The following is a 24,440-nucleotide window of genomic DNA, read 5'->3' on the forward strand; positions in this document are numbered from 1 at the left end:
ATCCCAGCAGAAAGTATGGATTTACTCTTCACAGCATCCAAGGGCCAGACAGGTACAAATGGGTAGAACCTTTACAGAGAGAGATCCAAACTCAAAATAAAAAGTAATTTCCTGGCTGTCTGAGTTGTTAGGCAATGGAAAAGCCTGCTGTTTGAAGTTGTAAGTGCTCCATCAATAGAAAAGAATTGCCAGAAATTTGCCTAGTATGGTATATGGATTCCTGCCTTGGGCGCAAGGTAGGTTATGAAGAACCTATGATTCTTTCAGCAAGAAAGAATCAATGGAATATGATTCTTTCAGCAAAAAAAAAAACTATTTGCATTTTATTTATTTTTTACTGCATTTTTGAAATACCTAATAAGTCCATTCAGCAAATGCAAAAGAAGAGTGTGAAAGAGATCACAGAGAGCTAGAGACAGGCACGTATATTCATATATAGAATGCACTACAGCACACCTTGCAAAAGCACATATTCTCACTGCAGTAACAATAACATTCAGTGTAAATATAAGTCTGAAACAAATCAAAAATTTGTGGATTCAGTCTATCAGCTGAAAACTTCACTACATATGAAATCCATATTACATCTTCTACCTCTAAGATACTCATAAGCATTCTGCACCCCTGTGTATTCACTCGATATTTTGTGCATATGAAGTAGATGAAGACGTCAGACACTTTGTCCTCTTCAGTTCCCTTAATAGTCACACAGAGAAAGAGCAGCATTAATGTCCAGATGGGGCTGGAACAGAGTGCCCATTATTTTTCTCTACTAACAGAAGTCAGAAGGTTAAATAGACAATTTTGCTCAGTGCCATCACCAGATAAACTTGCAGGTAAAGGTCTAAGACCCTCACATCTAGGGATCATTAAATGCAACTGACATTTATCATGCCTGTCCTTCCTTTCTATGACACTTAACACAACTTACATGAAAAACATGGAAGGATGGAGAATGGGAGGTAAATAAGATTTTTTTTAAAAACCACAGAAAGGCACAATTGGGTCAGATATTAGGCACTCTGCTCTGACCAGTCCAGAAAAAAAAGATTAAATCAAATTACTGAATGTTAAGGAACCTAGCTGGTGAAGAAAATAATGATTTATAACCTGTCTGAACCAACTTAACAATAAATGACAATCTTGACTGGAACCCTGGAATGAAAGGTCACAGAATCTGAAGATTAACTTGTGTTTGAAGTTTCAGCACTGAGCAGGTGTCTCCATAAGCAAGCAGATGTTTTTAAAATTCCAGCAACTCTAGGTCACATTAGCCAAAAAGAAAATACTTTTATAATAAGCAGTGACTCGCTTTTCACACTCATGGTTTTTGGAAGAACTCTGGAGAGAGGTCCATCAAAATAGCAAAACTTAGCGTAAAAAGCCATTTAATGAACACGCCGGTGGTATTTTCTGTCATCAGCTAACATATTCATACTCCACAACTCTTAACGCTTGTTCGGGATCAGATTGGCATCATGAAGAAATTACAAGCCCATCATTAAAAAATACCAGAAATACTGTAAAATCAGTTTTCCAAAAGGGAATTTAGGTTGCATTACAACCTTTATGGGATCAGAATAATAATACAAAAATGATTAAATAAAGATGACAGAGGATCTATAAGTAATAATAATTGTTGTGACTCAGAGGTCTGAGCCTGCCTTGTTAGAAGAGACAGACTTAAGCAATGAGGAAGAGAGGGACTTGGCATCAAGATTTGAACCTGCTTTGCTGGAAGACACACACTTGAGCCAGGAGGAAGAGGAGGATTTGGCTCTGAGGTTTGAACCTGCTTTGCTGGAGAATTCGGAATCATCTTCCTCCCCAGGACCTTCCTCCCTGGTTGTTCCTCAGGTGTCAGCAGATAATCAGGAGAGCGTGCCGGAGTCCTTGGCTGAGGATCAAGCCGAGGAATGCTGGTTTGATGCAAGGCAAAGATGCAGGCAGAAGAAGGAAATGCAACGTAAAAGGAAACGTCAAATCAGGAACTGACTTGAGAGACTGACATGCCCCTCAGGAAATAAAAGAGGGCGTGTTAGCTCCGAATACTTGTTCGGAACAATTTGTTTATTTGGAATAGCAGCTTGACAAATTCTCTGTGCGGCGTCTGCCTTTTGATTTATGGTCTTGTTTGTTATCGGACTTGGCAGGCAGCTTTTGGAAGACTGCCAAGGACTTCTCCAGTCAAAGGAATTTAACTCTATCGTTACTGGTCCTGTCTGTTTATTTATATTCCTTTGGAGGCTTGGACTCTCGCCTTGTGGTCACAGGTGAGACAGAACAAATAATAACCCAATAAACATCAGAAATGATCCAAGATCCCCGTGCTTCAAGTTCCATACCAGAACTTTCCAAATTCCACATTTCAATTATAACATTTTTCAAAAGTTCTGTTTTTAATTGAGAGCACAAAATTCTTCTTTTAAAATCAACTCTCCTCATAGAAAAAGGGTTTCTCAATTATTATTTAATCATACGTTTCTACGCCGCTTTGCCTCCTGGAACAGCAATTCACCAAAAAAATCTCCCCTCCCCCCCCCCAAAAAAACCCATCTTGAATAAAACCATCAATCTTTAAAAACAATAAATACAAACATTTAAAAGCTCATTTAAAAAATGCAACTTCAATGGTAATTTTAAAGATATACGAAAGACTTTTCATTTCAGACAGCATTAAGGGACCATTAAGTCCATCTCAAAGCACCTGAAATTGTACTAACAATGCATATAATGTTAACGTTACTTGGATCTTAATTTAAAACAAGAACAACAATATCCTTTAAAATAAATAGCTCATAATACCTATGATAACTCCTTGTATACCGGCAACATCTGGAGATGCCATATTGATAAAAGGCTACATTACAGCTCCTCATCAACTATTTTTTCATTTGGCAAAATTGCATACTGTTTTCCTGATGGAAGAAAATAGTTCTGACACAGTGAACAATATTTCCTAGGGCCTGAATGAAACAACGATCAGACCTTAAGGAAAGTGAATCTGCTTTGTACAATTAAGGAGAAGGGTTGGGGTAAAGTGATCTTGTGTATCTGGATTCCATGCGGGAACATCTGCTGCTGTATAGAGTTACATGCTTATGGTTTCTTTTAAATAGCTCTAAACAGAAGGATATTACAAAAACACTACAGTTCTCAAGAGCTATGTCCTCCAAGGGAAACCTCAACTGGGTAAAACACAACTCTAACAAGTATTGCCATGCCTTGGAAAGTGCACTACAATTAAATTATATCCTTTTAATAAAAATGTTGCCTTGTAATAGCCATCCTATAAACTATCTTTCCATGTTTATTTAAACCTATATTTTGATGTCCGAAATGTTCTAGCCTTTTTCTCATTTTTTTTTCCAATAAGAAATATTCCCAAATGATATCTAATGAGGTTTGTGGATCATGTTTCAATCCAGTTATGGAAACTTTATATACAAACTACTATGTTAACTTCTTTTCAATCATATCCTGTTAGAAAAATTACCAAGTAATCAAACTTTCCTCTGAATTTTAAAAAGAGCATTTCAAATAAGCGAGGAACAAAATATGCATGTATACTATTGTCAATTAACATTATTCCAAAGCCTGATTTTGTGTATATATAAGTGAAAGAACTAAGTGATCTGTGAGAAAAAAAAAAATAATGTTCTCCAAGTACTAGTATCAGTAACTCCAATGAATTGTCTTTTCATGCAAAGTACAATAGGTAAAGGAGTAGAAAGATTTCAGGTCATCAACATTTCTTGATCAAGCCAGCTGTGATATAATAATAAGGTAATTTTTTTATTTAACATATCCTTTGGCAAAACTGCTATGATTCACAGCAACCTGACAGCTCAACTCATGATTTTATATATGAATCTGATCAAGGAAGTCTTGGCTCTGGAGAAAGTCATGATGGCTATAATTCTGAAAATTAAACCAATCTCTAGCTAGCATAGGCTTCCATTTACTGAAATGATTGCAGGATGAACACCATTCTTTGCTGTCCTGAAGCAACACACAAAACAGCTAATGCATCCCTTGCAAATTTATATGCATGCCAATATTGTCAGCCTTCTCCAACCTGGAATTACCAGCTATGCCGTGTTAACCATCACTGTCAACTTAATACTGAAGAATCAAATCAGTTTTGCAAGTGGAAGAACAGTCAGGCAAGGGCAAAGTTTTGCTGTCTTATTTTGGGAAGCAGAGATTATAAGCACTGTATACAAATAGGGAACACAGAGGACAATGAATTCAGTAGAAAACCAAAATAAGGGGTTAGGTTTCATCTTTTCAACTGCTGAATATAGACAAAGCAAATCCCACACTGTCAAAGTTAGATGAGAAAGTAATTGTCATGGATCATGGGAATATAACATAATTTCCAGCAGTCTGTCAACAACTCAAATCCCAAGAAAGTGAAGATTATCTAAGGAAAATAACAGACACTCAAGGATATCTAAAATGTCTTCTTCAGTTATGAAATTGTGATAAGACCAGATGCAATTCTATCTTCAGTGGTCTACAAGGGAAATTATTTTGGTGTTCTATATAAACAGATCCCAAGAATAGGGTTTAACAGTTTTTCTTTTATCTTTTATTTTTCTCATACGTATCCATGTATTCACAACTATGTTTTTACTTATACCTATTATCTTGTAAGCAATTGATAAACCAAATAAAATAAAAATAAAATAAATAAGTAAAGCACAATTAGATATGAAAGATTATCAGGGCAAAAGGTCTAAAACCAGAAGAGCAGCTATAGAAGATCTACCATAATCATCTTTCTCCTTCCTCATATATTAATTATATACCAAATCAGGACACGTGAACAGCTTCCACACCATCAATTACATTTGATAAGGCAGAATGACTTGGAATTGCTTATTATTCACAGGTGAACAATTGGCATAGCAATTGTCAAGGGAGCACAACCTGGCTGATCATAAATAGAGGCCAGCAGCTGCAATTAGAGTGTTTACCTTGGGTAGAAGCCATTCCAAAATAATCAAATACTTAACACAATCTCTGGGTTTAAAGTGGAGGCAATCACCAGTGTTTCTTCTCCAGGATGAGACCTTTAATGCTTTATTGGAAATACAATTTCAGGATGAAAATATTTTCTCCTTGCTGAAATTACAAAACAGAAAATTGACGGCATGATGAGAAATCTAGCACTGCTATTATTACACTTCTAAACTCCCAATAATCTTATGCGTTCTCACTCAAATGAAAACCATATGGAAGGAAATATAGTAGAAAACACTCAAAGGCAACTTAGAAATATGGTGCAGTCCTACCCATGTGTAACACAAAATCAAAGCTGGGTTACTCCCAAGTGCACAAGATTGCAACACTGAATTTAAAGATGTGTTTGTCATTTTATTCATTTGGCTAGTTTTCTTTTTTTCTTTTCTTTTCTTTTTTTCTTTGTTTTCAGGGTGCGTGTGTCTAGTTGTTTTAAGAGGGATATATTTTGTATTAAACTTGTACGTGTTAATTACATCCCTGGGGGCTCCTCTTTAACCAAAGGTAAACAATAAAATAGCACAATCCCAAGTGGAGAATTTAATAAGGGTGGAAGCCACTGAAGAGTCCCCTGGTCAGACCGGTGGAGCCAACATTTTCCAGAAGACAGCACTACCACCAATAATCATTTATTGGCTAGAAAGAACAGAAAAAGTGCTTTTATTTCAAAGAATTCCTCAGAACTTTTCAATAATATGTTTTTACTCCTCCTTTCCAACTATTACTACAGAAGTTGCTTCAAAAATCATAAATAACATAACTTTGGAATCTATTTGATCAATCTCCCCCAGGTTGGCACCATCCAGAAGTTTTATGGCTATAACTCAGGGCTGTCAAACTCGCAGCCCATGGGCAGGATGCGTCACGTGGTAGCCACTCCAATGCCTGGTTTAGCAGAGGAAAAAAGTTCCAATATGTCAAGTGACACTGCTGTGATGACACAAGTTTGATACCCCTGCTGTAACTCCTCTCCACACAAGTTGTGATTGCCAGAAGATCCAATTCAACACTTCTAAAATGGGGATGTTGGAAAAGGCTGCCTTTAACTCCATGTAGACCAGATAATGTTGTACTTTCCACAAAAGACCTTTCCTTAAGGTTGCTCTAACCACGAAACTTGGCTGCACAAGAAAGCCGACCACTAAACTGATTCCAAGGATCAAGCAAGAGAATAACTATTAGCCTACTCCCATTATGGCAAACCTATGGCATGCGTGCCACAGGTGGCACAAAGAGCCATTTGTGCTAGCACGTGAGCTACAGGGAAACTTACTTCACTGGGCATGCACACGCCTCACAGCTGATTTTCGGTCATTTTGAGGTCTTTTTCGGCCTCCCAAAGGCTTGAGAAAGGCTTCTGCAGGCTTTGCAGGCCTGCAGAAGCCTGTTTTTCCAAAAATACCGGAAGTGACGAAATGGGGCTAGTTTTCGGCCTGCAAAGCCTGCAGAAGCCAACAGAAGCCTTCCTCCAGCCTTTGGGAGGCCGAAAAAGGCCTCAAACCGGCCGAAAATCAGCTGTGAGGTGCAGTGCAGGTAAAGGGGCAGCGGAGGTGGGGATTACGTGCTCATACATGGGGGGATAGGGGGCGCGCATTGCCTTCTGGGTGCTGGCACACGAGTATGAGTGTGCAAGCGGCGCACAATTTTTGGCACAGGAGCCCAAAAAGGTGAGCAACCATTGGCCTACTCTGTTGTTTTTTGCTAGATTAGCAAGCTAAGGATCCAACGCAATCTTTCAAAGCTAATAATGAGTGTTATAGTCCAAGCTCACATTCTTGGTATACATTATCCACATTACTGATAACCCAATGTTTGATTCCCAACTAAAGTATCTACAGTAGCTTCACTAAACTGCCTTTTCCTATAAAATATCATTAATCTACAAGAAAAACAAGAGGACGCTACACTGACATTGTCTAAAACAAAATAAAACCCAGAAATGACAGAGCATTGCAGAATAGCATTTCTCCTGGTGCAATCCCACATGAAATTGTATCAGAGACACTAAGTAATGAAGCCAAGAACTGATTCTTCTGAAACAATCTCTTCAACATGTTATGGTTGATGAACTTGGGAAAAGCAGATTTAAACAGCATGCTTTATTTTGTTATTATTACAGCTACATTTTGCTTTTCCTCTCAGAAGCCAAGGTTTGCTCAAGGTTATGTCCTCATTTTTCTCTCCACAGTCTCAACTCTGGGCAGTTGGTTGTAAGACCAGCCTAACCTGGTCAATTGCCATTCTGAAAATGAACTCCATCCTCCCCTAGTCCCAATTCACCTTCTTAAACTGTACCCAATAGCCCTATCAGATTTTTTTCCCCATTAAAATCCTCTATTTGTGTTAAAGAACAGGCATGAATTGTTTGATTCCTAATATGTAGCTATAGCTTAATATTAACTTGCAGAACATCATGCTCAAAAAGCATACAAAGAACAAAAGGCCAGAATGCTCTGTATGCCCACCTTAGGGGTGTGTGACTGATGGTCCTTAGTGCCCTGTTAATCCTTCCCTGTGCTCCTGTCTCTTTAAGACCTCTCCCCAGCCAGCAGGGCAATACAGCCTGAAGCCATTTAAAGCATCTACTATAGAAAGGGAAAAATTATCTAGCAGTTCTCCCAAGGAGTACAGGTACTCCTTGACTTATGATCAGAATAGAGCTGAAAATGTATGTTGCTAAGCAAGACAGTTGTTAAATGTACCCCATTTTATGATACTTTTGCCTCTGTTGTTAAGTGAATCACTAAGTGAATCATGTGCTTATTAAGTGAATCTGGCTTTCCCATTAATTTTTTTTTTGTTGGAAGCCAGCTGCGAAAATATACAAATGGTGATGACATGATCTCAGAACAATGCAACTGGCATAAAAACTGTACATGCCAGCTGCCAAATGCCCAAATTCTGATCATGTGATCAGGAGAAGGCTTCAACAGTTGTAAGTGTGAAAACCAGTCACTTTTTTCAGTGCTGATATAACTCTGATCACCAAACAAATGGTTGTAAGTCAAGGATTACCTATAGTGATAGAATTGCAACGAGGAAGAATTCATGAGGAAGAATGGAGTAGCGCTGAGTAATGAGTAATAGCCTATGAAGTTTTGTGTGTGTGTGTGTGTTGTCTAGAGACCTGTATTGGTTTTTTTGTGTTTTGAGCGAACTGAGCTGGGTGTACTTAAAAAAACCCGTGACAAGGGGGACAGAGATAACATACAGATCATCTCCATCTCCTGGCCAGCAAGTGCTACTTTTTACCTGCTGCACTTCTTTAAACCAAACTTCAGCACAAGCAAAAAAGCTAAAAGAGCATAACCCCCACACCAAAACTATAAAATAAAATAAAAGCAGGCAGCAAGTGGAACAGTCAAGCCACGAACCAGTGGACCTATGCACACTGTTCCATTTTACTGCCTGCCACTGCTTTCATATCCAGAAAGCAAAAAAAAAAACAGAGCGGAGGGTTACCCTGTACCAAGAACAGTTTTCTGTTTCTGACCAATAAAATGGAGGAAAAGATTGAATTTTACCCATTTTCTTTCTTTCCCGGTTGATTCACAAGCTATACAGGATATGTGAGAAATCCTACTGAACTGTAATTCTTGAGCCCTAATTAGGCCGCATGTTGCGCAACATGGTTGGGTTTTATTAAAAATGTCTATTTTTTTTTTCATTCTTGTACAGATCATTTATGTTGCTTTTGGTATCTTCCGTTGCCCTTGTGTTTATGGCTTCTGAAGCATCTCGTCTGTAAGGGGGCTAAGATTTTTAGTAAAGTCAGTCTCTCTAGTTTCTTAAATGTCAGTGCCACTTTGTATTTTAGCATAAAAAGAAGGTAGGTAGGGCATTATAAAACAATTGGCCTTGACATAAATACATACAAACTATGTGGAGCGATAATGAAGGAGCGAAACATGGATAGCTTCCTCAAAGAAGAAGAAAAATTACGCATTTCAAGTGAAACCCTGCAACTATGCAGATCTACCTTTTCCTGAGATCTTCCACATAATAACAGAAATAACAATTTTCACATAAACAAATTTTGGTTTTACACAAGTGCATCTCAGGATAAAATGTTTTCGCTGCTCTAGGCATGTCCATGTAACTTTTAACCAACAATACACAAATAATGCTTCATAGCTAGTGCTCAACCTAGAACCACAATTGGGACTAGAATCTTGGTCGTAATTTGTGACAGTCATAGGTCGAGAGACCCACATGACCAGATCCTATCTTAAAACCCTTTTACTGTGGTTGTTAAGTGAATCATGCAGTCATAAGTCCAAACCCATTCTTCCAAATGGGTACTGTTTTTGGCAGAATCTGAGAAAAACACCTGTAACTAGCAAAAAAGTCAAAAATCACAGTCCCATTCTTCCAAAAAAGCACCCATTTGTGACTGCAACCAGTTGGCAAGTGCCCAAAATGCAGTCATGTGACTGGTCGGGGCACAACATTTTATGATGGCTGGAAGGGTTTTACAGAGGGCAAAGCACTTTGACCCATTGTGAAATGTTATTTCCGCCCCCCCCATTATCACCCTATCTGAGGCCATCATAACTCAAAATGGTCATTAAACGAACTACTACCTATATTCTTCTCCCAGTATTTGTTTCCAGTCTATCTACAGCCTTGGAGTTTCATGGTGACCTCCCATCCAAAGTAAGCCAATCTTAATGCTGCTTAGATATACAATATTAGCTGGTAGGTATTGTCAAAAAGTCCCCGAATCAAAGGAAGGAGCGACATCAGAAGACATCTGCTTTTTTATGTTGGGTTATATGTGTGGGTCCTGTATGTACACATATACACATATATCTTAGGAGGAGGAGTGGTGCAGTGATTAGAATGTAGTATTGCAGGATAACTCTGCCTACAGTCTGGAGTTTGATTTTAATGGGTCTCGAGATTGACTCAGCCTTCCGTCCTTCCGAAGTCAGTAAAATGAGAACCTGCTTGATGTAAGGGTATGTAAGAGGTATATAAGTGCTATTGAGCCATGATGGAGTAGTGGTTGGTGTACAATATGCAGGCTACTTCTGCTGACTGCTGGCTGCCTGCAATTTGGCAGTTCGATTCTCACCAGCTCAAGGGTTAACTCAGCCTTCCATCATTCCGAGGTGGGTAAAATGAGGACCCAAATTGTTGGGGGCAATAGACTGACTCTGTAAACCGCTTAGAGAGCACTGTAAAGCATGGTGAAGCCATGTATGAGTCTAAGTGCTACTGCTATTCCTATGCTATATACATATATCTTACACATATACCCATATATAAAACACCCCATGGGTTTCTTTTTCCAAAGTTTTCTAACACGTCATTATCAGGGATCAACAAGCATCCCAAGAAGCAAAAATCAATATATATTTTAATGCTGTGTTCCATTCTTGGCCCATTCTCTTCCAGATGATAAAAAAACAAACCTTGGTCTAAGAGCTTTCCTGGATCAGTTTCCGTTTAAGGCTATGATCTCAACATGTGGTATGCACTGAGACAAAAAAGAAATCTAACAATTGAACGTGTAGCACCCTTTGGGGAAATACATTTAGGCTCCAATATTTATTTGCAGAAATGAAACTATAAATGGCAAGGACCTGAAATTTAGGTACCTTGGCCAAATAAGCTTTATTACACATTGCATCTCAAATTTGCTCCTATGTAATAATCTCTGCCATTGCAATAAAAGAGATTCCAGAGCATTGATTATGCCACAGACCCAGTTTCTTTAAAAAGCAACATGATGCATGCTATCGCATCGCTTAAAGAGGAATATGACAGGCTGCCATACCACCTGCAATGTGTCTCATGTACCATTTCATTTTCAGTTGCTCCTCCTTGCCCTTGCCTCCCACACAATTAATTGTTAATAATGGTGAATTCCTCAGTCTGGAATTAAGCAAGAAGAAAAACTCAAACTGCATGCATACCATTCACAGCATCTACTAAGATAAGAGAACCATGTGAAAATTGGATGCTATAATTTAAGGAATATTAATCACATTGAAAACTTTATTTCGGAACAAAAGGTGATATTGTAGATCAGGCATGTCCAAACACAGCCCTGGATAGCTAGTAATGTGGCCCCACAAGATGGTAGACTTTTAACATTATTATGAGATTTTATATCATGAAACTATGTTAGATTTTATATGCGGCCCAAGACAATTCCTCTTCGCTCAGTATGACCCAGGAAAGCCAAAAGGTTGCACAACCCTGCTGTAGATAATTTGCAGAATAAAAACAATAGTGCAAGTAGCTTTTCCTGCAACTATATAGAATGGGAAATAAAAGTGAAAATACCTGCCATAAGAACTTTAAGACTAGAGTACAAGTAGTCCTTGAATTAAGACCATAAAGGAGCTTGCCCACCATCATAGGCATAATGCATGATGGTCGTAAGTTTTTTACGACTTCTGCAGCAGCAATTACGTAAATCCATGGTCCTTAACTGAAGTCCACAGTTGTTAAGCGAACCAACTAAGGATGCAGTTTTGCTGAAAATTGGAAGTAAGTGCAAAATCATCATAAAATGCAGTCACATGACCACAAGGGGCTGCAAACATCAGACTGAAGTGCAGTCACGTGACTATGGGGAAGCAACCACGACAACTTCAAATCTGCATTATAAGTACCCCCGGATAGGTCCATCAGAACTCTGAATGATTGCTAAGCGACCTTTCATAAGTTGAGGACTGACTATATAAACTTGGGCAGTAATTTAGATTCAAGGGTAGAGCAATCTGCTGGGTACCAGGTGGGACAGCATCTCCTGGAAGTCTCTGGACCTCTTCCCAGGTTCAAGTGGCTGCCTTCAGCTATTGCATTGTGATCTCCCAAGAAGTGAGTTTGGCTTAAGTGTTGCAAACAGATGCAGCATGCCGGCTCAGGTGTGGCCCAAAGAACCATTTTGCCTTTGAATCCATCCCTATATGTATAACCCATTATACAAATAATGCATTTCAGATCAGATATTTGAAAAGGGTGACTCTGAGATCTGCATTTACAAAATTAGAACACATCCTTCCTGTTTCACCTTGGCCTAAAATGAGTACCTTCGCATGGGTGTTTATCCTCATATGTTTTTTTTTTCCTTTTGACGATTTACTTATCATTTACTTGGGGTTTTTTAAAATGCTATTTTGAAATTATTCCCTTAGTCTATATTTCTAGCATTAAACTACCTTTCTCAAGGGAACTATTCTGCTTTTCATACCGCAAGATGAGCAAAAGCAGGCAGAAAACATACACATTCTTATTTAAAAATGAACATTGATCACGTCCATTCTAGTTCTCAGATAAATCCATTCCCGGGAGGCTCAGAAGTGGCGGTTTGCAAGCATTTCAGGGAAGAATCTGCAATTGACTGAACTGGCAGAGCCCCTTTCAAAACCTCCCCTGTGCTTCTCAAGATCCATAGCTTTCCCAAAGCAGCATAGAAAGCAGCCACTGGAGGGTAGTTGCAGCCTCTCGAAAGCGCTGCATTTTCCTTCCACATTTTTATCCCCCCCCCAAATATTGCTGGCATTGTTGGTTTTATTTACCCCACCAAATATTGCTGTGTTATTTTAGGAACGGAGAAAGAAAAGCTTATAGCTTGATGAAAAGGACCCAGTGCACTTCATAAAGAAGCAAAAGCTTCCATAGCCATAGTCAAAAAGGGAATTTGGATCTCTCATCCATTCCAATTAAAAGGTTTTTTTAAAAGCAGATCTAAATCCGTGTTCAGTCGGATCCTAACTCTCTATTAATTCCGTTTCTGCTATCTTCATTTTTCATCTTTCGCAGCTGCTTCATAACTGCAACTACTTCCAAGTGCAAATCAGCCCAGGTGGCTTCCACGTCCACAATTCTAATCTGTACAAACCCACAATGAATGGAGACCTTCTGTGCAGAACCTAAACCACTTAGAAGGGCATGAAAATATTTAACGTTGTGTAGGTCAAATCTTTCTTCCATTCCACAGCAGCCATTGCCTTCCCAATGTTTTCCCATTCACTTTTACCCTGTGTGTGAATGCATAAGTGCATGTATGTTTGTATGTGTATACCAATGAATCAGTGTGGACACCTGGCTTGTAACCACAATTTACTTTGCAAGACTTTTAGATATGGTTTGCCATTGCTTGCTTCCTAAGGCTGAGAGAGAGAGAGTGACCAGCCCAAGGTCAACCAGCTGGCTTTCTGCCTAAAGGCAATAGAATAGAACTGATGGTCTCTGGGTTTCTAGCACGATGCCTTAACCATTGCACCAAGCTGTCTCTCTGCTCTGGCTCTACTCAAAATCTATATTTTGGCTTCCCCCTTTTTAGAATTGGGAAATAAAAATTATCTCGTTATAAATTTTGTTTTCTTCCTTTTCTTTAAAGGTTTACATTATTAACATCATAGTGCTCACCGTCTCTAATTAACAATGCATAAATATCACAATACCCAAATAATACGTACAATGTATCATTGTGCCTTATGATAAAACTAAAGTATATATGAAATGAAGTAGGCATGAATGTGACTGTATCTGAAGAATAATTCAAACCATGTTTACATGGAAAGAGTATTTAATATGATAGCAAGAGTGCAGAGGCCATGTCTGCAATCTGCCTATGTTCCTAAAATTCATATGATTACTTCCTTCATTAAGACATTCAGGCTAACTTGTGTACATCCAGGAAGATATCCCACTGTTAACCAGGAGCAAGAGATTAAGAGATAATCTATGTCAAAGACAACATGTGAAACAACTATAAGAGCTCAGTGTATCCCTTCCTTCTACAGGTAGTATCCCAATCACATTTACAGAGGCTGGGAAATTGATTTTAAAATTAAGACCTATATTGCCCCCTGAGAGTTAGGGAACTTTATAGACTTTTTATTTTTAGAAAGGACTATGCTACATGTCCACAGCAAAAAAGCTTGGAAGTAACAGAGGTGATCTTCAAGAGTAACAACATGTTATGGTCTCTAATGTCTTATTCCCTAAAGCAGGAGTGTTAAACCCAGAAGGGCCAGATCCAGCCTGTGGGATGCTTAGACCTGGCCCACAGGGCCAGGCTGGAAATAGCAAAGGACCAGCCCGTGGTGCCTCTGCTAGCAAAAATGGGGCGTGGGGGGGTTGCACGTAGGCTCCTCCACCCTGTTTTCAGCTTGGATAGCCTCCTGCAGCACCCTGATAGCCAAAATGGGGTTTGGGGGGATCACGCGCATCCCCCATGCCCCGTTTTGGCCGGCAGGGTACTACAGGAGGCGTCCGTCCTATCTGCGGTCCGTCCCATCTTCCCTCCCCACCCGGCCCATGGATGACAACTACAATGCTGATCCGGCCCTTGAAGAAATCCAATTTGACACCCCTTCCCTAAAGGATAGTGGCTTCTTAAGAATAAGCCAGCCATTTTGTATACGCTCAGATGACATGGTAGACCATAATTAAAGAAACCGAGTCAACATCCAGGTTTACAGGCAGGGGGCAAAAAGGAGTCCTTAAATAGTCTTGAATCATGGTCTGATTTGGATGATGCAGTAATTCACAGTAGTGCAAGCTAAGTTTGTATCTCAATAAGACAAGTCCAATATAGATTAGTGCCGGTCTAATGCTTGTCTTAATAGTAAACATAATTTACCAGCTGGATTTATACCAGGCACTGAATATGTCCTTATCTGCTGTATTAAACCTATCCAATCCATCTTCAATAAGCATTATTTGGCACTATATTTATCCAAGCATTTATATATCTCCCTACTGAAACAACTTAAGTCAAGTATAAACCATAACTTTGCAATAAAATTCTATAAAACCATTTAAAGATAAGATTTAATCAGGAATAAGAGATTTACACATTAAAATGCAGTTCCAAATAAAGCAACCAATTAACCCTAAACCCTAACCAATTAAAGAAAAATAAACTAACATCCACATCCATAAAATATATCCAATGTGGGAGCAATTCAATCCCCACAAAATTGTCTTCAATGACCTCTTAAAGGACAACAACAATGAAGAGCCCCATCCAGAAAAGAGCTTCTCTTGAAGGAAGAACCCTGAACCACTAATTTGGCACAAGACAGAAACATCCATCTCAAAGTAGGTAACCCCAAAATTAGGTGCAGGGAATCCTCAACTTACAGCCATAACTGAGCCCCAAATTTCCATTGCTAAGGAAAACTGTTAAGTGAATTTTTGCCCCATTTTATGAGCTATGACTATCATTAAGTGTTGTACCTGATGGTTCTTGACTCTTGACGAATGTATCTTTTCTTTTATATAAACTGAGAGCATTTGCACTAAGACAAATTCCTTGTGTGTCCAATCACACTTGGCCAATAAAGTATTCTTTCTATTCTATTCTATATTCTATTCTATTCTATTCTAGTCAGTTGTTAAATGAATCACTGCAATTGTTAACTTAGTAACACGGTTCTGAAATGAATCTGGCTTCCCCATTGACACCGCTGGTCAGGAGGTCATACAAAAGATGATTCATATGACCCTGCGACACTGCAACGGTCATAAATACAGTTGCAAGCGTCTGACCATGGGGATGCTGCAATGGTCATAAGTGTGAAAAATGGTCATAAGCAGAGGTGGTATTCAGCAGGCTCTGACCAGTTCTGGAGAACTGGTAGTAGAAATTTTGAGTAGTTCAGAGAACTAGCAAAAATTGAGATTTTACAGTATCCGGTCCCCTGCCACGCCCACCAAGCCACGCCCACAGAACTGGTAGTTTAAAAAAAATTGAATCCCACCTCTGGTCATAAGTCACTTTCAGTGTTGCTGTAACTTCGAACGGTCACTAAGAAAATGGTTGTATATCGAGGACTACCTGTACTCAGTGGTGGGATTCAGAACCGGTAGTTCTGGTGAGCATTTGGCCCCACCTGTTCATTCCTGTGCTTTATTTCCTGATTTTTTAGCACAGCTGACTTGCGCAGCAGAGCGGTTTGCCATGCCTCAGCTGTTCTAGTCCCAGGGGCTACAGTAGAAGATAAGTATTAGAGTTGAAAATGGGCTTTTTTAAAGGCAGAGTGCGTGCACAAAGCACACTCACCGAACCGACTGATACACTGATTGAATCGCACTGCTGCCTGTACTGATACCATAACTCATATATAAATTAAAAAGCAATACAAGATTATGTTGACACCACTGAACTAATCCATTTAAAAAGTCATCTGCTTTTAAAATCAGACGACAACTATATCCAGGGAGAGTTAAACAACAACAACAAAAACACCAAAGAACATTTCATAACCTGATTCTTAAAATCATCTCCTGGGATGATTAATTGTGTAATCAATTAATCTATATATGAATAAGGAAACTTTTGTGAGTGTTTCCCATTCACTTCTCAGACCATCTGCCCCTTACAAAGTGTTTTCAAGTACTGTACATAAAAAATATTTCACCCATTTGGCTTTGTTTCCATTTGTAAGAACTCTATAGTTTTGTGACTGTGATTATATTGCCCTTTTATCTATTTCTTTTAGTAGTCTGAATAAGAGTGAATATGATAATTATGAAAGTGAAAACGGAAAGAGAAGCGGGAAAACAGAACCTATAGAAAGCACTGTGATAAACACTGTGTGTGTGTGTGTGTGTGTGTGTGTGTATTTCACAACTGCAACAATTAATGTAAATAAATATCTATCACACCATTATTTCCTGTTGTTAATTAAGGTCATATGTGGACTGATCTCTCCTCTTCCGAAAAGGGTAAGAAGAAATTTTCCAGGCTGGAGAATGAGCCGGCTATATTTAAAATACAGCAGGGCGGGATTATTTGTCCATTTTTTCCTTTTTCAGAAAGAGGGGCAGCTGAAGGCAAAGTGGTGTTAGACAGATCCCTCCACCACCCTGGTTGACTCATCAGAGAACAGATACTGCCACTAAGCCAGCTGCTATTGAACCTCTGGCATGGATATTCATTTGCCATCACAAGTGGTAATGACTGGGTTCACACACTGTGCTAATCTCATAATATGTTTTGCTTAGTTCAATTTAGCCTGCAGTATGAATCCTTATTTACTTCACATACTGCACTTAAAGCAAACAAACAGTAGCTTAGAATGTGGTTAGGCTCCCAGTACAAACTATCAGTATTTATTTCATTGACTATTGAGATTATGACATGATTAGAACATAGTGCTTCAAAGTCCTGTGTGGATTTGGAGAATTGTTAAAGGATGTTATAGCTTGGGAGTCTCCCAAGAGAAAAAGGGCTGTGTAGTCACTGAATTCCTGAAGGGGGTCAAGAAATCAGTTTCTGACTCCTATTGTAAACCTCAGTAATCTAACAAAACAACAACGTGAGACTAAGAAAAGACTGAACATCACAAAAATATTTCATAAAGTAGCACGCAGCTCGTGTGTGTGTGTGCGTGTGTGTGTGTGTGTGTGTGTGTGTACGTGTGTAGCAGTTGACGCTATAGAAAAGATTTCCTCAGATTATCTAATTTTAAAAAAAACAGATCGGAAAAAGAATCAAGTCCATAGCCAGAACTGTAAAGGGGAAAAAAATACAGGCAAACAGCATCTTGCAAGCAACAGCTACAGCACATCAAATTTGTTTGAATGCTCTTCCTGATCCAAACGTAACGAAGGAGGAGGGAACATGACTCCAGGGCACAAGTCAGCAGCCTACCATAATGCATACATATGGAGCACAGCAGCTAGCATCTGTCTAGTCCTCCAGGTACAGCACTAGGGGAAAAAAAAGAGTACTAAAATGGTGTGCCAAAAAATACAAATGGAGGTTACAGTTCCATGCACAGTTAAACCCCTTCAATCCTATCAACTTCAATGGGGTTTTAATCATCCAATCAGTAGTGTTAGCCTAATGTCTGAATGCATTGGGGGCTTCTATTCAGATCAGCACATCTCTGTTTATCCAGGCATTCTTGTTAAATTTAGCAACATCAATTGTAGGTGTAGACTGAAATTCAGAAAAGGCTATTTCATAAAAATATCCAAAATGGAAACCAAATTGCGTGGATACACACATCATGGGTTTCCCCCACTGAATTAAACCTCACATTTTCATCATATTTATCTATGGAACAGTCAAATATAGCACAATAACAATATCACAGTATTAAAACCTCTTTATCTGTCATAATCCAGTTATACTTTATGGATTGTGAGCAGTTCTCAAGACTTCTCCTCAAGGAGAGAGATGATATGTTTTCCAAACAGAGTAGCAGCCACGGTGTCTTAAACTTGCTTACAAGTGTCCTCATTTAAGGACCACTTGTTCGGAAACCATTCAAACCTACAACAATGCTGAACAAATGGTAGTTGTGATCAGACCTCATACTTTTAGCTATGATGACACCATTGCAATTTGCAATCTTTTTCTTTGCCGCTTGTCGAAGTCCACAAGAAAACTCGCCAAAAATGAGGGTCATCTAAGGTCCTCACTTAATGACCCATGCGTTCCTCACTTTATGACAGCAGTCAGGATTGTCATCATTGACTAAAAGCAGAATACCCAGTCACAATTAGCATCATTCACCGAGAACCACTTGTATTCCTATAGCAAGTTCCAATGGTCCAAGTTCCATTTGGCTTCAGGCCTACACACACATCCCTCAGAATAAGCCTAACTTCAGTCAAAAAAAAAATTGTTTTTATTTTTTATTTATTCATGTAAAGTTTGTAAAGTTTACTGGCCACCCATCTTACCACAGGGTATCTCTTTTACTTTTCAGCAGATACATAGGATTGAAGCACACATTCCCCTGATAATTGAGCCATCTACATTACTGGATCCACTATGTCTAAGCTCACAGCAGAGCTTGACAATACATCTTGATGCTTCAGACACTAAACCCATTATTAGGGGATAGGCTTAATCAGCAGAAAGCTGTTGGATAGGACTTGGCTAAGTCAGACCTTACTGCAGACAAAAATGAAGCCATGTACAGATAATTTGTCCTCTGTGGTGCAAAGAAGTCAAAGCCTTTAGATAAGTCTAAGCTTCAGAGCTTAAACTCCAGTCATTTTTCTCCCTGTCTCACCACGTTAACAATGATTGACAGCTCATTTGGCAGCCCTGGGCAGCTCTCCTGGATTTCTAACAGGCTTCCTTGGAAGCAGAACTGTGGGTATTCCTTGCCAGATTCAGCCCTTTTGAAAATGACACTTCCTGTCTTATGAGCAGGTGACAAGGTTAAGCCCTCTTATCCTTATTAGGTGGGAGAGGCAGCCTTCAAAACCAGAAAGGAAGCAACTCTTGACCTTTCTATCCACGTTTACTATAAAATAGGAAATGACATCAAAGCTTTCCCGCGTAAAACAAGAGAAAATCAAAAGTAATGAGAACACAAAGGATTTGGAAGGGTGGGCTAGATGGGAAGGAGGACCACTTGATGGTTTAAAAAAATGAGATTGAAGGTTATTATCACAGAAGAAACATTAGTGTTCAGCTATTAGGGAGAAGCAGTTTCTTCCTCTACAACAAGGTTCATACAGTTGTAATTCTGCCATCTTCTGCAGCCAACATGGTCACTGCGTTTGAGAACATCAAGGGGAAGAGTAGTTCAGTACAATCACACTCATTTGTAAAAATATACATAAAAACTTAAGATTGTTCCATTTAAAACTGCCTTCCAAGCAAATATGGTCAGGTACACAGAATTAAACTTTTAACTTTCCTTTCTATTGTAGTTATCTGGCACAGGAAGGGTTATGCTTCTTATTTGAATTTTTGATATTGAAATATTTTATTATGATAAGGATGCCCATATCCATGGTCTGTAATTGCTTCTTGCCACTATCTATGATTGCTATCCTGTTATCCTTCCGATCACTAATTTAAATACTATTGCGTTGCTTGGACGGCACTTCAATGGTGAAATTTAATGGCTTTGCCTCCATCTACATGTTTTTTCTGAATAGATTTGCCAGAGTACTTTAAAGAAATTGTTTTATCCACACACACACACACACACATACCCAGAGAATCCCTCTTTTCATCAAGTTTAACTTTAATTAAGGTCAGGAAAGGAAATCCTATTTTTAAAAATCAATACCCTGATGGGATGCTACTGGTTCTGCCCAGTTCTATAGAGGCGGTAGCTCAGCAGACACTGAACCGGTTCTGTGTTTGCTGCTGTTTGGCCCACCTGCCCACCTGGGCTCTTACCTGTCCTTTATTTCCTGCTTTTTCTTTCATATAAATTTTATTGAATTTACAATTAAAAAAATAACATAACAACATTACATAAGAAACAGAGAGAGAAAAAGAAGAAAGAAAGAAGAGAAAGAGAGAGGAAAAAAAAAACGCTCGGTCTTGCGACCGAAAAAGGAGAAGAAGAAGTATAAAAGAGAGAAAAACAAAAAACAAAAAAACAAAGAGACGGAAGAAAAAAGAAAATACGTTAAAACCAGACTAATATTCTTTTTGACATATTTCCTGCTTTTTCAACTTCAGCTGCTTTGTGTGGCACAGCTGAGGTTAAAAAAGCAGGAAAAAAGAGGCTTTTCAAATGCTGCGCACCTGCACACAGCACTTTTCAGCTGTCCAGGTGGCACAGCCTAAGGTTGTTTTACACATGCGCGCAAAACATAGTCATCAAACTGGTAGAAACACCAGTTGACCCGGATCCTAAATGTAATGCAATGGAAAGAAGTCTCATTGTATCATCAAAACCCACAACTAAGTACAGAACTCTGAAATATAACAGCCATCTCCAATATATAATTACTGCTCAGAAAAGAAGTCCCAAGTTTACATGGGCTTACTCTCAAACTAGATAAGATGGCAAGAATAAGTACCATGGGAATTACTGGGAATTATTATGAAAGAGGCATTTGTAGAGCTGAGAAGACATAGCATAATTCTTATGCGATGAATTATAGCTATAGAGTCCAATCCTGTGATTGCTATTTAGTAGATCCAATAAAGATGCAATCTTGAACTCATTTCCTTGAAAGCAAGTCTTCTTGATCCATAGAACTAAGCTATGGGATAGGTAACTTACACTAAGTAAGTATAAAATTTGGAGATTGCTATACTGCAAAGCTAAACACTTATGTATAATTTTGCACAGCACCCCTTGTATTTCACTGAATTCAATTGGCTTTTCCCCAAAAAGTGTCAAAAACAATTCTATTAGAACCTGCTCTCATGGAAATGATTATAATGCGCTGACTTTAAAATAAACATGCTCAGAATTGTTCTGTCAATCATTAAATTCATTGAGGCAAGGATTTTTTCCATGAGCATATCAAGTTTTTGAAGCACTGCATCTTCTAAGCAATTATTGTAAAAGCAGCATCACATTCTTCCCACTTACTTGGTACCATCAAGAATCTTTAAACACAAATCTCATTTTTCCTAAATCAATGCATATGCTGGCCAAAACTTATGGAAATTGTGATATGTCAGATCTGGAAAGCAACAGATTGAAAAAAAAAAGTTGTAGAGAATTGTAGGGAAAAGGAGGGAAGGAGACTAAAAATTGAAAATCCATTCCTGTCAATTGCTTTTTACCAAAAGACAAAGCATCACTCATCATTTGATCTTGGTGGGTTTTTTTAAAGCTCAGTAGGTAAGTAGGACATGAAGAAGATCCAGCTGACTTCCAGATTAATGGCTTTTTAACTACTGATCAAACCATAAATTAAGCAAGTAGTTAAGAACAGTATAATCCACTCCTTTTTTTAGAAGACTAAAACAAAGAAGACAAATCCAAAAGCAATCCAGTACTAGTATGTAAGAAACAACTTCCAAAGCAAGAAGAGGTTTCATTTTAATAAACAGGCAAAGCACTATCTGCACAATTTCAAAAACCTAAAAGTGATACCTGAATAAGTAGTCAATCATTGCAACTTTCAAAAAGCCACTCAAATATGTGCCCTTCTCTTCCAAAGACTAATTTGTCTGTCTGCCGAGAAGAAGTATTCCGCTTTGAAAACCTTGATTTTATTAGGAAGCTAAAAAGTTTTCTCTCTTTCATGAAGCAACCTGGAAGCAGCTATTGCTAACAGAGAGTGTGGAACACAAAAGCAGTGTCCCTGAAGATTAGTTGCCTTCTAGTTACTCAACAAACCTGCACTATCCTTGACACAGCTGCCCGAGACATAAATTCATCATCTTGACATTCAACTACTGACTGAACCAAGAAAGGCAGAAAGACACCTTCTCAAGTAGAGCTCAGTTGCAAATGCAATTTCCTTGGCAAAGACACAGAAGAGACTTACCATCACCTGCATTTTGTTTAACTTCCCAGACTAGCTTAGCTTTCACCCTGGCTATTCTGGCTTTTTTGATAGTGGTCTCCTAGCCAAATACTAACCCTTGCTTAGCTTCCAAGCCCTGGAAAAAGTTAGGTGCTGCCACCTGCTGAGATATTAAGAAAAGTGGGGGGGGGGGAGTTCCCCAAATCATACACAAAGATAAAGGTTCTGTTGTATATTCAGTACCAGACATCACTTATGAACACAAACAACAGACACATAAACAAGGTGAGGGTTATACCTCTAGCGGCTTATTGTGCGTGTGTCTAATATTTATTTAGAAATGCCAGAACTGTGGCTAGTTCTTTCCTCTACTTTCCATAAAATAAAATCTAAGCTCCATCTGAACAGCAAACTACTAAGCTTTAAGAAAAAAAACAACAACATAGCCCCACTGATTTTAAAGAATCTGTCCCAAAGGAACGATACTGACATAGTCTCTGGAAAAAAAAACACTGTGGAAGAAGAAAGGAAATAACTTGAAGCAAGGGAAAAAAAGAAAAACAGAATCAGTGGGTACGTACTTTTGTTTTCCTTGCCAGATGTTTAATCCTAAACAGGACAGCTGTATTTTTATATTAAGATAACCGGCATAGTGTGGTCCAGAAACACTACTAAACTATACAGTTTCATTTAAAAGTCACATGCACAACCTATTCTTGAGCATATTAATAAGGAGAAATCCAGCCCCCCCCCCTCTCCATCCTGTAGACTTGCTGTGAATCAAAACCTTCTAAATTCTCTACCAACAGAATGGCACATACTGTATGTTTACTCTAAAGCAAGCCACATTGGTGCCAGTGCTACTTACTCAAGACCTTCTTCCCTTTGCTACCTGACAATAATTTGCTCACTTCTCCGGCTTCTGCAGGGCTCAGTCCCAAGTCAGCATAGGATCTCCCCTGGCTGCACCCATCCTTTTCGGAAACCCATCAGGACACTTTGGAAATCTGAGCACCCACCACAGATTTTTTTTTTTTGTACACCATTTCCTTGCAATGTTTATGCCTCCAACCTGCTCTCACGTTCCTCTCTAAGGAACTAGCATACTGCGGTCGTCTGCAAACTTCTGGGTTGTATAGGTGGCAGGAATAAGGGGGCGGCGGGGGGGGGCGCGGAGGATTAAGCAATCGCAATGCAGATTAACAACCCAACAATCCCAAGGAGTGTGTGTGTGTGATTTGTTTTTTTGTTTTTTTTAAGGGAGCGAAGAACACAACTTCTTCTGGGAAGCCACGGAGATCCTTTGGGCATGTCAGCAATTTGGATCGGCTCAAATTTGACCGTTTCGCCTTACCTTACCCTAGATTTTCAGTTAAGGAGAGCTTAATCTTTTTTTAAAAAATTAATTAAAAAAAATGTTAAGACAAAACAAGAGGAAAGGGGAAGGAAAATGCCATTTCAAGGAAAAGTCGGATCGGGGACCGGGGATCATCGACCACGCGCAATCCCCTCCGCAGCTTGTCTGCAGGCGCTCGGCGGAATCCGGCGCTCGGCTCTTCCGAAGTAAGTCCCTGCCGACTTCAACTGGGGGCGGGGGGGGGGAGGTTGACTCCCCGGTAAGGCGGCAGGCAGCCTTGGAGATGCGGACATCCCCGATCCTGCCTGCCCGCTTCCCATGCCCCGATCCCTCTGCAACCTCCGGAGGAAAAGCGTGGCGGGAAAAGCACGGGGAGGAAGAGCGGGGCTTTGCCCGGGAGCCTTCGCCTGACCCCCCTCGCCCACCCCCGTCTCCCTCCTTCCTTCCCCATCCCAAGTTGGCATCCTGCGCCAAACGGAACGAAGGTTGAGAGGCTCCTGCACGGCAGCAAAGCGGGCTCGGGCACTTACCGGACTCGCCTGGGTCTGGCGACGGGAGCGGCGGGGACGCGCTTCCCCGGGCGGAGGAAGGTGAAGGTCTGGCAGCAGCCCACCCATAGCCCGGCGCCGATGCCACAGACCCCCGCGAGGTGTCAAGCTCCTCCGGCGGGGAAGGCTCGCTCGGGCTCGCCGGCGAACGCCATCTGCTGTACGGCGCCGCCACGCCATTGGCTGCTGGGTGGCTCCCGCCGCCCCGCCCCGCCCGCCTCGCCTCGCCTCCGCCGGGAATGAGAAGTAAAAGCAGCCAGCCGGCCAGGCGGGCTTTCCCGGGCGCGTGGAGCCGCGGAAGCGAGAAACGTGAATGAACCCACGGCCGGGAAGGCCGGAGT

At 39.9% G+C, this 24,440-nt stretch overlaps 1 protein-coding gene across 1 annotated transcript in view; it reads right to left on the minus strand.

Moving 5' to 3' along the window:
- Positions 1–24,229, minus strand: part of THSD7B (thrombospondin type 1 domain containing 7B) — a 528,825-nt gene extending 504,596 nt beyond the window's left edge. The window contains exon 1 of the mRNA XM_087920301.1: positions 24,082–24,229. The gene's annotated coding sequence lies outside the window, so the exon portion shown is untranslated. The remainder of the gene's footprint in view (positions 1–24,081) is intronic.
- Positions 24,230–24,440: the final 211 nt, after the last annotated feature.

Source organism: Pseudonaja textilis, chromosome 1, assembly GCF_049901715.1.
Source record: "Pseudonaja textilis isolate UNSWEBS1 chromosome 1, rPseTex1.2, whole genome shotgun sequence".
Classification (NCBI taxonomy): Eukaryota; Metazoa; Chordata; class Lepidosauria; order Squamata; family Elapidae; genus Pseudonaja; species Pseudonaja textilis.